Raw genomic sequence first — 16,260 nt, 5'->3', positions numbered from 1 at the left:
GATTCCAAACTCAGATTTGGTTTAGTTTTCTTATTAAACAACGCATAACAGATCTTAGACAACAGTGGCAGGTTCTGTCAATTCATGATAATACTGTTGTTGTTCAAGGGTCTGAGCGGTGGTTCCATGAATATGATCCACTGTAGCCACAAACACAAGTCTAAATTGTGCTTATATTTACAGAAAGTCTGATCCGAGACATTAACAAGAGGTAGAGTTCAGGTGAGAGAAGCTAAGAGTGGAAAGAAATGAAGAAATATTGAGGAGGAAGCAGAACGTGTCAAGCTGAACATTCTGAGCCTATAAATTCAGCTTGAAAAGGCATGTTTTCTCTACAAAAATCACCAAAATTAATCTGTTTTAATTTATTTACCAACTGAAATTGTCAAAACAGAATTGGTGGAGTGAAATTAAGATCTGTTACAGTTTTTGCCCATCAAAATCACTTAAAATTTTGTGAAAAATAAACACCCAATTATGTAAAAATTATTGGTGGGACGCGATTTAAAAAAAAATAAATCTAATTAATTACAGGCTTTGTAATTAATCGCAATTAATTGCAGTTTTGTCAAATAGCAATATTTGACACAATAAGTGAAGTTTTTCAATTAAAATAAAATTGCGGTTGACAGTTGAATCAATGAATAGACATATACATGTTTATAATTTAAAATTTATTTAAAAAAAGGAAAATGGGACATATAGAAAAAGTGATTTTGAGGACTTAAAGCCTGAAGTTAGTTGTTTTTTCCACTGTATGGCACATAAACTCAAGCACTGTCTAGAAAAGTGGTCTATTATGGGATGGCTACACCGTTAGCCGTTAGCATGACTCGTAGCTAACGTTAGCTCTGGTGCTAACAGCAACATGTTTTACATTGAGGTGATACCGTCGGCTTGAAGTGACGCAGTGATCAGAAAAGTCTTTGTTGTACAATTTGCACACAACCAGGCTTTTATCCAAGCTGCCATCAGGAAGATTTTTAAAAGAAAACTTTCTGCCCAACAAGCTCAATCTCGTCTTCCTTCACTGTTCACCAGAGCCTGACTTCACTCAGTGCTTCCTGTGCTTCTTCTTCATGGCTACAAACAGACTTTAGGTTCATTACCGCCACCTACTGGGCTGGAGTGTTCATCAGCGTTACCGGTGTGCCAGAAATGAGGGAACTGAGGAGGGTGCAATTAATTGCATTATTATTTTTAACGCGTTATTTTCGCTGTAATTAATCAATCGAAATTAACGCGTTAAAGTCCCAGCCCTAGTAAAAATCAAAAAACTCTGCACTGCACCACAAAACTGAGAAACCATCACTGACACATCTGTGATGAACAGTCATCAGGGCAAAACTTTGGGGACTTTTTACACACACTGGTACATGTTGATACCAGGTTTCTTCAATTTTCTGTAAAATAACTAAACAAACAAATTAAATTTTCATTTTTTTCTTACTGTGTATTGCATTATAATGCCATTCTAAGTTCTCCCAACTTCGAGTCATGGTTGTGATGGTTCTATAGAGGTGCAGGACTTCTCGATTTCTTAAGATAGAGCAGAAGGCTTCCAATGAAACAAATTCTGACAATTTCAGTTCAGATCAGAGGGCATTCCAAGCAGAGGGGGAAGAGTAACTGAAAGCTTTTTTTCCCGTTTCAGTTTGAACACGAGGAGCACACAGATACAAAATATCATCTGATCATAGGGTGTAACGACTTTCAGTTCTCCAAAGAGAAAGGCATAAATAAGTAGGACCCAGGCCAGGAAGAGCCTTATAAACCAGAGTCATACAGAGTCTACTTTATAAGGCTGAGGCTTAAATTTAGTCACAGGTATCTGGAACTGAACAATGTAGTATTTTACTTTATGATCGAAGCAACTTGTCAAGATCAATAAATGATTTTAAATTTACATTAATTTCCAAATCTGTGTGGTAATCCTGACCACCACACCGAACAAACTAAATGGGAACTATTAAGGAAGAAGGTGAAAGTTGTCGTCCTGCCTTGTAAATGTATAAAATTTATGCATAAAAAATACAAAAAAGTTGTGGCAGTGAATCAACAACAGAGTTCCCACAAACCAAACTATTTTGTACTAAAGCTGCTGACTCACACAGTGCTGAATTTCTTTAAATATTTTCACAGTAAAGATTCATTTTGCAATGTCATACATATGCCCTGCAGGCCAAAGCCGGCCTGCAGGGCATATGTATGACATCCCTGATCTCTACTTGGAAAGGCTTGGGAAAGAAAACTTAAAAAGCTGTCTTTTCCTGCTTTGAGAGTAGTTAAATTGCATTTACTGAGAAAATACAGTTCCTTGAAATTAATTCCTGTGGGATTATAATGTTACATAAAGTCTAACGGCTACTGATCCAAACTCTTAAAGGATTAAATCTTGCTCAACTGAAATAAATATATAAAACATGGGCGATATTGTCCGTTGGGTTGATCAGCGGAGCTCGGAGGATTCTCCATGCCTGAAAGCGGCTAAAAAGGGACGATTTTCCATCCGAGTATAAATAAACTCATGTCAGTGACATCAGAGTGACTAATGAAAATGTGAAAAGTTCAGATTATAGCAGAGAACACATGATTCACCATAAAGACGGCAGGTGGTTTCAGTGATGAGTTACTGTAACTCATAATCAGTTTGACACGAAGCCAGCTGGGTTACCTGATCTCACAGCGCACACACACACACACACACACACACACACACACACACAAAGCACACACACACACACAAAGCACAGACACAAAAAACCCACAAAGCACACAATGTGATCTGGCAGTCTGGTGTGTCAGTATGTGGACCAGCTGGTGTTACTGTATCACCTCCTACACTTCACTCTGTGCAGCCCTTAATCAGGTCACACACACACCACACACATAACACACACGCACACATGCACATGCACACACACACACACACACACACACACACACACACACACACAGACTTCGAGAATCTCATATTCCCTCTAACAATTTTAAATACCAAATTACAAAAACACAAAATCTTCACAATTATTTATGTTCATACAGATATAAGTTTATGTAACCGCATTGATATTAGCATTGCTGTGTTTTCAAAGGCTGCATACTTTACTGATTACCATTTTACAAGCTGTAGTACCTGGTGACACCACCAGGTTACTGTTTAACGCTGTAACCTCCTGAAGATGTGGTCATTTGGAATACCGAGTGTTCAGAGAGCATTGTGGGAAACTAACTAGCCAGGGCACCATGACAAAGTCTCATGTGGCAATTAATGCCCACGTAAGTGTGCGAGCAAGCTATCGTGAACTACAACTGCGATAGCACTTTAGCTACATCAGCACACAGAATGATTTCCACTGAGCAAATTTCATTCATTGATTTATTTTATTAGTTGCTTCTTGACTTGATCCAAGATGTTTGGGGCTGTAAAATTGCAGGAAACTAAGTTTAAAATATATTTTTTCTCTGAGGAAGAACTCCCTATCATCCACAAATTATGTATTTTCTCCCTTTTTAAAACTTCTCTCTAAACACTTGGTTTAAATCCAAGAGGTTTGTTGATGTAAAAATACAGGAATTTGTTTTAAATAACATTTTTTCCTTCATGTAGAAACCTGTCTGGTTTCAATGTCTGGAGCTTTAAATACAGCTGAGCAGTTATTTTCCCTGTCACCTTCAGGAAGAAAACTCTCTCTGCATCTGTGATTAACAGTGTGAAGCAGTCACCAACAACTGACAAGATGGCAGTACCAGAGACATGGATGATTGTGAGAAACTAGGACTTTCTATCTCTTCTAATTTTATCTGAGGATCATCTGACTTGATAATAGCAACAGCAACTAAGAGAGGAAGCATCATGAAAAATTATGTTGTGCAGTTGCTTCTTGACTTAACCCAAAAGGTTTGGAGGTGTAAAATTGCAGGAAATTAGGTTTAAATTACATCTTTTCTCTAAGGGAGAATTTCCTAACAATCTTTTCCCCATTTTAAAGCATAACCAGTTCGCCAAAAGGTGTCTGTAACGTTCGTGGGAGGAAACATGTTTACTTGTTTTTTTGCCAGTTTGAATGAGAGCTCTAGTCACCGACACCTACACACCAACAGGGGAGCAACAGGCTAATTAACAGACTATTACTCTGCTGCTCTCTGGAGCTAATCGGCCTGTTTACATGTGTGCAAGTCTTATGAAAGATGTGACTAAACCCCATGACGGCTTCATCTAAATCCCACAGAGATGAAAAAACATGCAGCGCACACACACCTCAATCTGTTCACAAACACACACAGACAACACACCTGACCCAGAGCGGGAATCCTGCAGTGCCGAAGAGGAAGATTTTATTTTAGAAGGCTGCTCCCACCCTCCCCACGTTCATTTCTCAATGTCACTCTTTGATGAATGGCCTCCCCATTTCTTTACACACACATACTAACTGATTTTTTCAAGGGGTTTGTATGAGTTTCCTCAATTTTTCTGGAAACACATTCTTTCCCCATATAGTTCTCAAAAGATCGCTTTGAATAAAAGTGATTTTCACATAGATTTTATGGCGTCTTCATCAAATAATCTGTCTTGTGCTGCAAAAACACTGTTGACCGCTACAAACAGTCTGTTGGCAACAACATTAACCCAAAATTGGGAATAGGGAACAAAAAAGGGCAGACACAATTTTATATCACGGAGTCACATTTAAATAAAAGTGCTTTTCACACATATATAATGGCATCTACATCAAATAATTTATGTTTGGTACCCTAAAAACACTGCTGACCACTATAAACAGAGTCTGCTGGCAAACAGATTAACCCAAAATAGGGAACAAAAAGGGGCAGATACTTAAATTTATATGATGAAATCGATTTTAAGAGACAATTATAGATACTACAGTGGCTTTCTTCATATGTCCCAGATCACAAGCTTTTAAGCAGGTGTTTCAGTTTTGCTAACGTGGAGCACCCCAGGGTTCTATTCTAGGCCTCATCTTATTCCTCTCCGTCAGCAAAATTGTACAAAGCCTACCGAGTAAAATCTCATGAAATTTGGTGGAGAGCATAGCTAAAGGACGAATCCAACTAATTTTGGTGCAATTCTGGATTACTTTCTTAAAACACAGTGCATTAATTTCGGCAGACAACTGCACCCTTAGTTTAGAGCGCTATGGTAAAATATTTAATCCCTCCTGGCTTCTTAAATTTTATTTATATTTCATTCTAATGTGTCAGATGTTAAAACAACAGAACAAAAACAACCAGAGTAAACACAAAATACAAGTTTTAAAGGTTCCATATTTGACCTATTGTCAGTAAATGTCTTATATGTTACATCAGTGTAGCATGAGATACAAAAAATAGAAGAAACTGCACCTCTTACTAGTATTTTCCTACAAAAAGGCAGCTGCTAGACTTGATTAAAACCAAGAAAAGAGACAACTTGAGCACATCTACACAGGTTAACGGGGTGATTATATTTTTTCTTTTACCTTTACGGTTCGTCACATACCAGATTATATTCTAGTTCCTCTATCTAGAGGAGAAACTGTCTTTTCTGTCAGAGCACACAGACACTAAAGCAACCAATAATTTCTTACTTTACAAGGTGCACATTTTCGATTTTTAGCTGATGAGTACTTCATTGATTCTTGTCCAGTTAGTTTTATCCGTCTATCATGTTTTACTGTTTGTTTTGTCTAAAATGTTGGTTATCGGTTCATTATTTATTATATCATAATACAATATAATACAGAGAACACTCATTTTCAAGGGTAAATTTCGATTATTTTTCTTTTCAAGGTCAATATTTCTCCTTTTATGTGCCATTTTATTATTTTCTAAGAAATATTTGTCACTTAATAATATCACTAATCACGAAATATTAACACTTTTTGTAAATTCCATAAAGCTGCACATTTTTTTGTAGTATGTATGCAAATTGTTTATCTTTCGTATTTGAATTTTAACAGCTGATTTTTACATTTTGCCTATGTAATTGATTCAGTTTCCATACAAAATCAAATTATGTGTACATAATAATGATCTTTTCAAATTTGCAGTGTACATTCTGGCAATTCTCATAAGACTACTGAGGTTTGCACAAAATTAAAACTTAACTGATGAAAACCATCGTAGTAGCCAGAATGGAACATCTGTCTCAAATCCAGTGAAGTCAAGCAAAACCAGATGTTTGCATACTGAAAATGGTTGCCAAAAAAATCCACAAATTTATTAAACACTTGGAAGAGTCAATCTGCTAAGCTAATGCTTCATTGAATCAATGTAAAATTCCAAAATGTGTATTTTCCAGCAGCTTAGTAGCCAACAAATATGTATATTAATAGAAAATAACCACCAAATAAAACCCTATCATTAAAATACATTTACTAAAATTGTATATCCTTGCAATTTCTCATAAATAACTGAGAACAAACTGTTACCTTCATGCAAAAAATACAGCGATTTGTCTTTGCACCCTCATTTTTCTCCTCATCCTGTCTGTCTCTTTAATTTATTATGGAAAATATATCTTTCCAGTTGACTGTACAGCTCACTCAAGTTTCCACTCATCATCCCATTTGTGTATTTTCCCCATAAATGAGGCAACAAATTAGAGGCAAAGGGAGAAAAGTAACATTAAAAACACCAACGTCCAGTTGTTAACTATAAAACTGCATTTTACACATGTTTTTATGAGAAAACTTTCGCCAGATGTTAAATTGCTGCACAACGTACATGTGAGTGTTTGTGTTTTGTATGTTCAGGTGTTCAAAGTGGTGCCAGTGATCGCCATGACAACCCAAAGTTCTCCACGAAGAAAACCAATTATTCAACTTAGAAGCTGAACCGACATTCTGCAGCTGAAAAAAGCAAACTGAGACTATAAAAAAGTGTCACTTCATGTGCAGCAGAGAATTTATACAGGACCTAAACACCTTAAACACAAATATAAAGTGTGTGAGAAAACTAAATGTTATGATAAACATATAATCAGTCATTTTTGTCATTATTAAGCATATTTTTTATTAGCTTCTTCATGATTGCAAACCTTTTTGAACCAATAAATTCTATATACATTCTCAGTTCATTTCACTTCTTGAGTCAGCACTCAATATTGTGCAATAACTACATATCTATACGCAATAACACACTATTTATAACCTCTGTGCAGTAACACACAACTTATCACACTCTATACTACACTTTATTTACTCAGGAAAAGCTCATATTACATTAATGTATATGCTGTTTCTACTTATGTATTTTTAGGACATACAGTAATGGAAAAAAATATTGGACCACCCTTGTTTTCTTCAGTTTCTTGTTCATTTTAATGCCTGGTACAACTACAGGTACATTTCTTTAGACAAATGTAATGGGAAAAAAAAGCTCGTAACAGTTGAATTTAAGAGCTGATATCTAGCCATTTTCCATGGTTTTCTTGATAACCAAAATCACTTAAGTTCTTACATCAATAGTTATGGCATTCTACTGCCAAAAACAGTGCTTCAAGGCATTCCATGTTTTCTGTCTGTTTTACTCACGAGTCACATAGCAGTTAGTACTGATTCATAACCATTGTTTCTGATGACTGCAGCCATGCGTCTTGGCATGCTCTCCACCAGCTTCTGACATCGTTCTGCTGTCAATGCAGCCCATTCCAATTGCACAAATTCAAACAAATTTGCTTTGTATTTTCACTTGTGGTTCTCCATTTTGTATTTGATGATTTTCCACAGGTTTTCAACTGGATTTAGATCTGGTGACTGAGCAGGCCAGGGCATGGTTCCAATGTTCTGGTTCTCCATCCAGGCTTTAACTGACCTTGCCGTGTGGCAAGGGGCATTGGCCATGTTAACATGAAGTTTTTTAATTCGGAATTATTAATTCAGAATTAACTCATTCGGAATTAAAGTTTTGTGCTTCGCGTTTACATGGAAATATTAATTCCGAATTAAGGTTTACATGGGCCGCACGTTTATCCCCTTCCTTAATTCCACTTTAACGCTTGGGCATTGGAAAGGATTCTGATTGGACAGGAAGTGGACGTGACGTATCGCTGTTTACCGGAAGAAAACACACTCCATTTGCCGAGGCATTTCTTTTCCCCAACAACATGGAGGAACAACTAATAAGCACGCTTTTCGCTTTGCTTTTTATTGTCATTTTGAAACAGCAACCCGACAATGGCGTACTACTTCTGTTGCATCACTTGAGAAGGAGAAGAGAGATAGAATACCGGAGAAGTGAGGCAGAAGACCAAGCTGTGTACGTTGCTACGTCATCGCTAAGTCGTCGCTACGTCATTGCTACATGAGGAGCCAAGCATGCGCAGAATGACCGGAATTAACTAAAGCAGAATTAACTGTATACATGAATAGAACGTACACAGGAATTAGTTTATTTGGAATTAACATCGGAATAAACCAGGTAGTTTATTCGGAATTAAGTTTATTCAGAATTAACTTTTTAATTTGGAATTAGCGTTTACAAGGAGATTTTAAAGCGGAATTAACTTTAATTCCGAATTAAAGAGGAATTAAAGGTCTCATGTAAACGTGGCAATTGTGTTGTTGGAAAATCCAGTCATTTCAGGCAGAAAAGAGTTTTCCAGCTGATGGAAGAAGATTGTTTTCAAGAGTAGCCTTGTACATCACCTGGTTCATTGGCCCTCACACAATTGAATTTGCACTGTTCCACCCAGACTGAAACAACCTCAGATTGTCATCGATCCACCCCCATGTTTTACTGCAGGGGCAAGACAGTCTGGTTTGTAGCTTCTCCAGGCTTAAACCTAACCAGTGAGTGGGCTGGAGTGGACATCAACTGAAAATTGGATTCATCACTGAGGAGAACCTCAGCCCAATCATCAACAGTTCAATCCTTATGATCCCCAACCCAAGAGTAACTGGGCTTTTCTCTGCCTTTCCTTGATGAAGGGCTTCTTCCTGCTCTGTGTGACTTCAGACCAGCTTCAAGAAGTCGGTTTCCAACTGTCCTTGCCGAACAAGTCACATTTCTCCACAGTGCCCACTCATTTTTAAGGTCCCTGGAGGTCTGAGGACGATTCCTGACACAGGAATGGATGAGTGCACAGTCATCTTGTGGGGTAGAAAGATATTTCCTGCCGCGACCAGCTAGTAATTTGGTAGTACCGTGTTCGGTTTGTTTTTTCGTGTAATGAGCGGCTGTGTTGGAGATCTTCAGTTTTTTTGCTACCTGTCTCTCACTCATGCCAATTTCCAGCAGTGCCAAGATGGCTGCCTGCATTGTATTCTTCAGGTAATATCCCTTTAGTTGTACCAGGCATTAAAATGAACAAGAAATTGAAGAAAACAAAGGTGGTCTAGTAATTTTTTCCATGACTGTTTTTTTCCACTCATGTTCACATTTTAGGTCATATTTTTCTACCTACGCTTATATTTTTTGTTCATATTTGTACTTAGGTGTTCAAAGTGGTGCTGGTGATCGCCATGACAACCCCAAGTAAAACTAATTATGCAACTCAGAAACTGAACTGACCTTGTGCAGCTAAAATAAGCAAACCGATAATTTTTTAAAAAGTGTTGCTTAATGTGCAGCAGAGAATTTATACAGGACTTAAACACCTTAAATATAAATACACAGTGTTTAAGAAAATTAAATGTTATGAAAAACATATAGAAAATCTGTCACTTTTGCAATCATTACATATATTTTTCAGTAGTTTTTTCATGATTACTCAGGTTTGCATTTTAGGTCATATGTTTCTACTTGTGTTTATATTTTTAGTTCACATTTGTACTTATGTTTATTTATATATTCTGTACTGTTCATATCGCTGAGAAGTTTCCCCTCGGGGATCAATAAAGTATTCCATCCATTTATGCAATTTGTGTTTGAGATATTAAAATTTCACTCACTTTATCATTACTTTCTTTGTTGTCCATTTCAGTAAGGGCTAAAATATGTATATCCTTGTCTTTAAAATGTATGTATGGAAAAATGCATTCCAGTATTTAAAGAGCAGCTGTTTGAAAGTAGATTTTCAAACAACAGGAGAAAAAAAGAAAACAATATTCATGCATTTGAGAACATAAAAATCTCAAAAAATAACGTAGAAATAATGCAGCAAATGGGAACAGCTTCGGGTAAATTCAGCGGTGGTGAGACAGAAAGACAAAATTTTCAAAAGCAGATTAAAAACGGCAGACAACAGGTGAGAAAAGAGAAAAAGAAAAAGGGGGGATGTTGAACCTGAACCATGAAACTGCTACAGCTTTGAGGGGGCCGGCATCCTGGTGACGGTTGCTACGGTAACCAAGCGACAGACGCAGGTGACAGCAGGGGGGGGTGATGATGTCACACAGAGTAAAATAGACGTGCAAAGCGAGGACGATAAACATGTACAAAGGGGCGTTCTTGCCTATGAAGCCTTTCAATTCTTCCACCAGCTGCCAAGACAACAAAGTCCAACATGCACGCCGAGATATTTTCTAAAATTAAAAACACCTGAACTGTGTCATAAATTCACCCAAGTTGTAGTGTAATAACTGCAACATGTACAAGGTTGGTTTAAAGTGAATTTAAACCAGCCTCCACTTGCAAAAATTTACAATGCAAGTGTAATTAATTGTGTTTCAAGCTGGAGTTTGGAAGATTTACATAAAAATACAAGTCTTTTACATTCAAGTCTTTGCCAAACTGATTCACACAATGGAGGAGTGCCACAGTGTAAAAAATAAAAAGAAGTGAAATAAAGATGAAATTTCAGCAGCTGCAGAGCCTAGAAATACAGTAAAGTAGTCACACATACAAACAATTTTCTTAATTAAAATACATTTTCTGGCTATAACTTTACATATGATCATGCATATTTTTGTTGCACATTTTATTATCATTATTATTGATAATATTGACACTACTGCTACGACTATTAATAACAGTAATAATAACAATAATAACAATAATAATAATAATAATAATAATAATAATAATAACAGTAACAATAACAATAAATAATAATAGTGCTGTCAAACGATTATACATTTTAATCAGATTAATCACAGGGTTGCTGTGGACTAATTCCGATTAATCACGATTAAATATCATTCATTTTTAATCAAAATTAATCATGTTTAATTTTGCACGCACAAATAGACTTAAGAAAGAAGAGAATATACTTAACACTGAAGGCGTTTAATAAACATCTTCAGTGTTAAGTAGGTTCATGTTAGAATCCCAGACTAACGCGTACTTTGCGTTAATGTGGTACTTTAAGCTGAAAGTGCTTTCGTGAAAGATGGAATTTGGCTTAAAGCTAACTTTGGTGCAATACATCATATGGAAACATTTATGTTTAATATTATACATGGTCCCTTTGGAAATAAACTGATAATAATAATAATAATAATAATAATAATAATAATAATAATAATAATAATAAAACTCCTTTCTGCTGAGTGTGCATATTACTGTATGTCGGTCAACTGTTCCGTCTTGGGGTTTCTTTGTATTCAACTTTCCCACCAAGAGGGCCAGCGTGCTGTTTGGTAGGGCCCAACCGATATGGATTTTTTTTGAGGCCAATGCCGATTCCAATATTTGGCAGAAAAAAATTCTGATAACGGATTAATCGGCAGTTCTTTTTTGGTCCCTTAATCATACAACAACCAAGATATGAATTACAGGCAGAACATTTTACTGTTTATAATACTTTGTCCTTTAGTATTTGTTTAAGTTTACAACAGAGAGGAATTTTCAAATCCAAAAACATGTAACAAAGCATTAAACCTCTGGGAATTTATATGACCTTAAAAAAAAAGTCAATTGCCTTTTACTTCTTGTTGCTGCAGATTAGAGGTATACATACACACATGCGTGGACAAAATTGTTGGTACCCCTCGGTTAATGAAAGAAAAACCCACAATGGTCACATAAATAATTTGAATCTGGCCAAAGTAATAATAAATAAAAATTCTATGAAAATGAGCCAATGAAAATCAGACATTGCTTTTAAACGGTGTTTTAGCAGAATTATTTTTAGAAAATAAACTCATGAAACAGGCCTAACCCTAACTCTCTCCTTAACTCCTCCACGTTTTCCATATTTATTTTTCCGCCGTTCGTCAAACTGCATGCGTCGTCTGCACTTCCTCTCAACGCCAAGGTGACATCACTTCTGTTTAGCTGGGCTAGGAGCTAACGCCAAGCAGGAATCCTGTGATCAGGTACGACTACTCACCCTGGACAGAAAGCCCCGCCCAGAGCCATTTGATTGACAGCTCAGTCCACCAAGTCAAGCCAAGCCTTTTGACTTTGCTTTTACTTGGTGGACTGAGGAGTGCCAAAAGGAAAAGGCAAATGCAAAACGGAAAAGACAATGACAAAATGGAAATATAAAAAGAAAAAAAGAGAAAAGGGAAAAGCAAAGACCAAATTTTCCTTTTTATTTATTTATTTTTATTTATTCTTCTTTATATTTCCACATTTATTTATTTATTTCTCTTTATATTTATTTATTTCTCTTTATATTTCCACATTTATTCATTTATTTCTCTTTATATTTCCACATTTATTTCCTTATTTATTTATTTCTCTTTATATTTCCAGATTTATTTATTTATTTCTCTTTATATTTTCACATTTATTTCCTTATTTATTTATTTAGTTCTCTATATATTTCCACATTTATTTCCTTATTTATTTATTTATTTATATTTTATTGTGGCACTCTGTGACTCCATATAGGCTAGATTATCTTCCACTATTACACTGAAATGTCATTACATTGATTGAGTGATTAAATAATTCTATGAAATAAGGTAATTGTGCTGTTACTTAAGAGATAGCAAAAAAAGATTGTGTACTTTACACACACCTTTGTTTTATTATCTATCTATTTAAAAGATGTTTTCCAGTGAAAATGTGTAATTCAGTTTAACTGTGGCAGTCAAAAATGAGAAAATATGAAGGGAAAAAAATGTTAATTTACAGTTATTCATTGTTGATTTATAGTAAATTGCTGGAATTTTATGAGTACAAAAAAGATGCTTTTCGTTTGTAAAAAAAACTAAATCTATGTAGTTATCTATGAGTACATTTAAAATGGATTTAAGTGAGAAAGACATTAAAATACAGTGGAGTGAAAGTGAATTATTTTTGTTGTCAAAATCTGCACATCGACAGGAGCATACTGTAGAGTATAAAATAATTCTATGAAATAATGTTGTAATTATGCTGTTATTAAAAGATAGTAAAATACATATACTTTAAATTCACTTTAGCTGTATTTAACAATTGTAAATTTACAGTTTTTAATTGTTGATTTTGTGTATGGTAATTTACTGTAATGTTATACATTACATTCAATAAAAAGTTCAATAAAGCTGATTTTTGTTTGTTCAAAAACAATAAAAAGTAAATAAAAAACTAGAAAAGGTAGATAAGAGTTCAAACAAAAATTAAAAAATAAAGAGAAAATATAAAAATATCACATATAAACAATTTAAATGACAGCAAAGTGAACACTAATTTACTTTTACTATTTTTGTTATTCTTCTTGTAGAAATCTGTAAATATTGTAGAGTGATTAAACAATTCTATGAAATAATGTAATTATGCTGTTATTTAAAATATATTAAAATTCAAATTCTGTACTTTAAATGTACAGAATTAAATTTTTAAGTTTTATATTGTTTATTTGAGTGTTTTTAACTCTGTTAACTTTAGACAGTGTTCTTGGGTGCCCTGGAAGGCGCCTATAAATAAAATGTCTCATTATTATTATTATTATTATTATTACTACTTTTGTTGTGTTTCATTGTTATATTTAAAAGGTGTTTTCCAGTGAAAATGTGTAATTCTGCCTAAATGTGGCAGTGAAAATAGACAAAATATAAAAAGACAAAGCTGTAAATTTATTGTTATTCATTGTTAATTTATGTATAGCTGTAAAGCTTTATTTTGCTGTATTTTGTTGGTAAAAAATAAATAAGTCTTAAAAAAAAAACACCTGTGAAAATTTGGCAAGGATGTGAGAAAAAACACTCAAACACATTTTAAAAAAAATATTACTTTCAAAAATTATAAAAGTCAATAATGCAATTGGTAATAATTTAAACAAATTGTTTAAATAAAACATCAAAATATCTCATATGGATGATTGAAAAGACAGTAAAGTGAACATTAATTTACATTTGCTATTTCTATGGTATAAATCTGTATATTGACAGGAACATATTGTATATTAATTATATAATGTAAATATGCTGTATTTTCAAATATAGTAAAATTCAAATTTAAATGTACTTTTGTTGTATTTAATTTATTTTGTTATATTTAAAAGAGACTTTACAGTGTAATTCTGCTTAAATTTGGCAGTGAAATTAAGGTTATAATTGTTGATTCATGTATAGTCCAATAAAGATGATTTTTGCTTGTAAAAAAAATCTTTAAAAACTGTGGAATTATGGCAGCAAGGATTTGAAAAAGAATACATTAAAATTAGGGCTGGGACTTTAATGTGTTAATTTCAATTAATTAATCACACCGAAAATATCACGTTAAATACGTTTAATTGCGCATTTAATTGCACCTTTCTCGGTTCCCTGATTTCTGGCACACCAGTAACTCTGATGAACACTCCAGCCCAGTAGGTGGCGGTAATGAACCTCAAGTCTGTTTGCCAGCTGCGATGAAGAAGCACAGGAAGCACTGAGTGACGTCAGATGAACAGTGAAGGAAGATGAGATTGAGCTTGTTGGGCAGAAAGTTTTCTTGTAAAAATCTTCCTGATGTCAGCTTGGATAAAAGCCTGGTTGTGTGCAAATTGTACAACAAAGAGTTTTCTGATCACTGCAGCACTTCAAGCAGACAGTAAAACATGTTGCTGTTAGCACCAGAGCTAATGTTAGCTACGACAGTCCTGGTAATGGCTAACGGTGTAGCCATCCCATAATAGACCACTTTTCAAGACAGTGCTTGAGTTTACAAAAAGTCTTAAAATGTTGAATATAATCGCTATAGTTGCACTTTGATTTGCAGTAATCTGTGACCGTAGCAGACAGATGAAAAATGCAGATAAATAGAAATGAAACAAACATTTTTGTTGTTTAAGTTTTTACACTGTCGAGGCTCCACCTCCTTGGAGGAGGAATAACTTAAACAAAAAAAATATCTGTCTTTTAATAACTTCATTATAAACTTTTTGTTTATAAAAAATTACACAAATAAAAAAAATGTATATGCCTAAAAAAAGAACCATCAAAATTACACCATTTATCAGTTCCAGAAATGATGAAAACAGAATGAATCTCTAGATTGCCAACTTTCTGAAGCTCCTTGAACTACTTATGCTGATGTTATGTGCCATACAGTGGAAAAAACAACTAAATCCAGGCTTTAAATCATCCAAATCATATTTTTCTATATGTCCCATTTTAATAAAAAAAAATAAATTTTAAATTATAAACACGTATATGTCTGTTCATTGATTCAACTGTCAACCACAATTTTGTTTGAATTGAAAAACTTCACTTATTGTGTCAAATATTGCTATTTGACAAAAAGTGCGATTAATTGCGATTAATTAACTACAAAGCCTGTAATTAATTCAATTCAATTTCATTTATATAGCGCCAATTACAGTCAAATTGTCTCAAGACGCTTTACAGAACCCATATGCCTGACCCCCAGAGCAAGCCAAAAGGCAACAGTGGCAAGGAAAACACCCTTTTAACAGGGAAAAAAACCTTGAGCAGAACCCGGCTCTTTATGTGGGGGACCCATCTGCCTGCTGGCCGGGTGGGTTGAGAGGGACAGAAGAGGTAGAGAGGTAGAGATAGAGGGGTAGAGGTAGAGATAGAGGGATACAGATAGAGGGGTAGAGGTAGAGGGGAAGAGGTAGAGGGGTAGAGATAGAGGTGTAGAGGTAGAGATAGAGGGATACAGATAGAGGGGTAGAGATAGAGAGGTGGGGGGTGGGACACAAGGACCATAAAACACAGCCACACATCTGAAGCATCCAGCTCTGGGACCAGGGACACTCGGAGAAAGGAGAATTAGATTAAATTTTTTAATCATGCCCCACCACTAATTAAAATACATAAAATACTGTAAACCTTTCAAAAAGCCAGAAGGCAGTTGTAAATAATTTAAAGAAAATGTTAAAAAAAAAAAAAAAGTTTTTAAATCACACAGATTATTTAAAAGACAGTAAAGTGAACATTAATTTTACATTTTTATTATTTTTTGTGTAGAAATCTGTACAAACTGTAGAGTGATTTAATA

At 34.8% G+C, this 16,260-nt stretch overlaps 1 protein-coding gene across 1 annotated transcript in view; it reads right to left on the bottom strand.

Moving 5' to 3' along the window:
• The window catches only part of LOC111580844 (helicase ARIP4-like), a 111,311-nt gene that overhangs the window by 59,548 nt on the left and 35,503 nt on the right, over positions 1-16,260 (bottom strand). The window lies entirely within an intron of this gene.

This window comes from Amphiprion ocellaris, chromosome 8 (genome assembly GCF_022539595.1).
Source record: "Amphiprion ocellaris isolate individual 3 ecotype Okinawa chromosome 8, ASM2253959v1, whole genome shotgun sequence".
NCBI lineage: Eukaryota > Metazoa > Chordata > Actinopteri > Pomacentridae > Amphiprion > Amphiprion ocellaris.
This window is presented reverse-complemented; position numbering and strand designations above follow the sequence as displayed.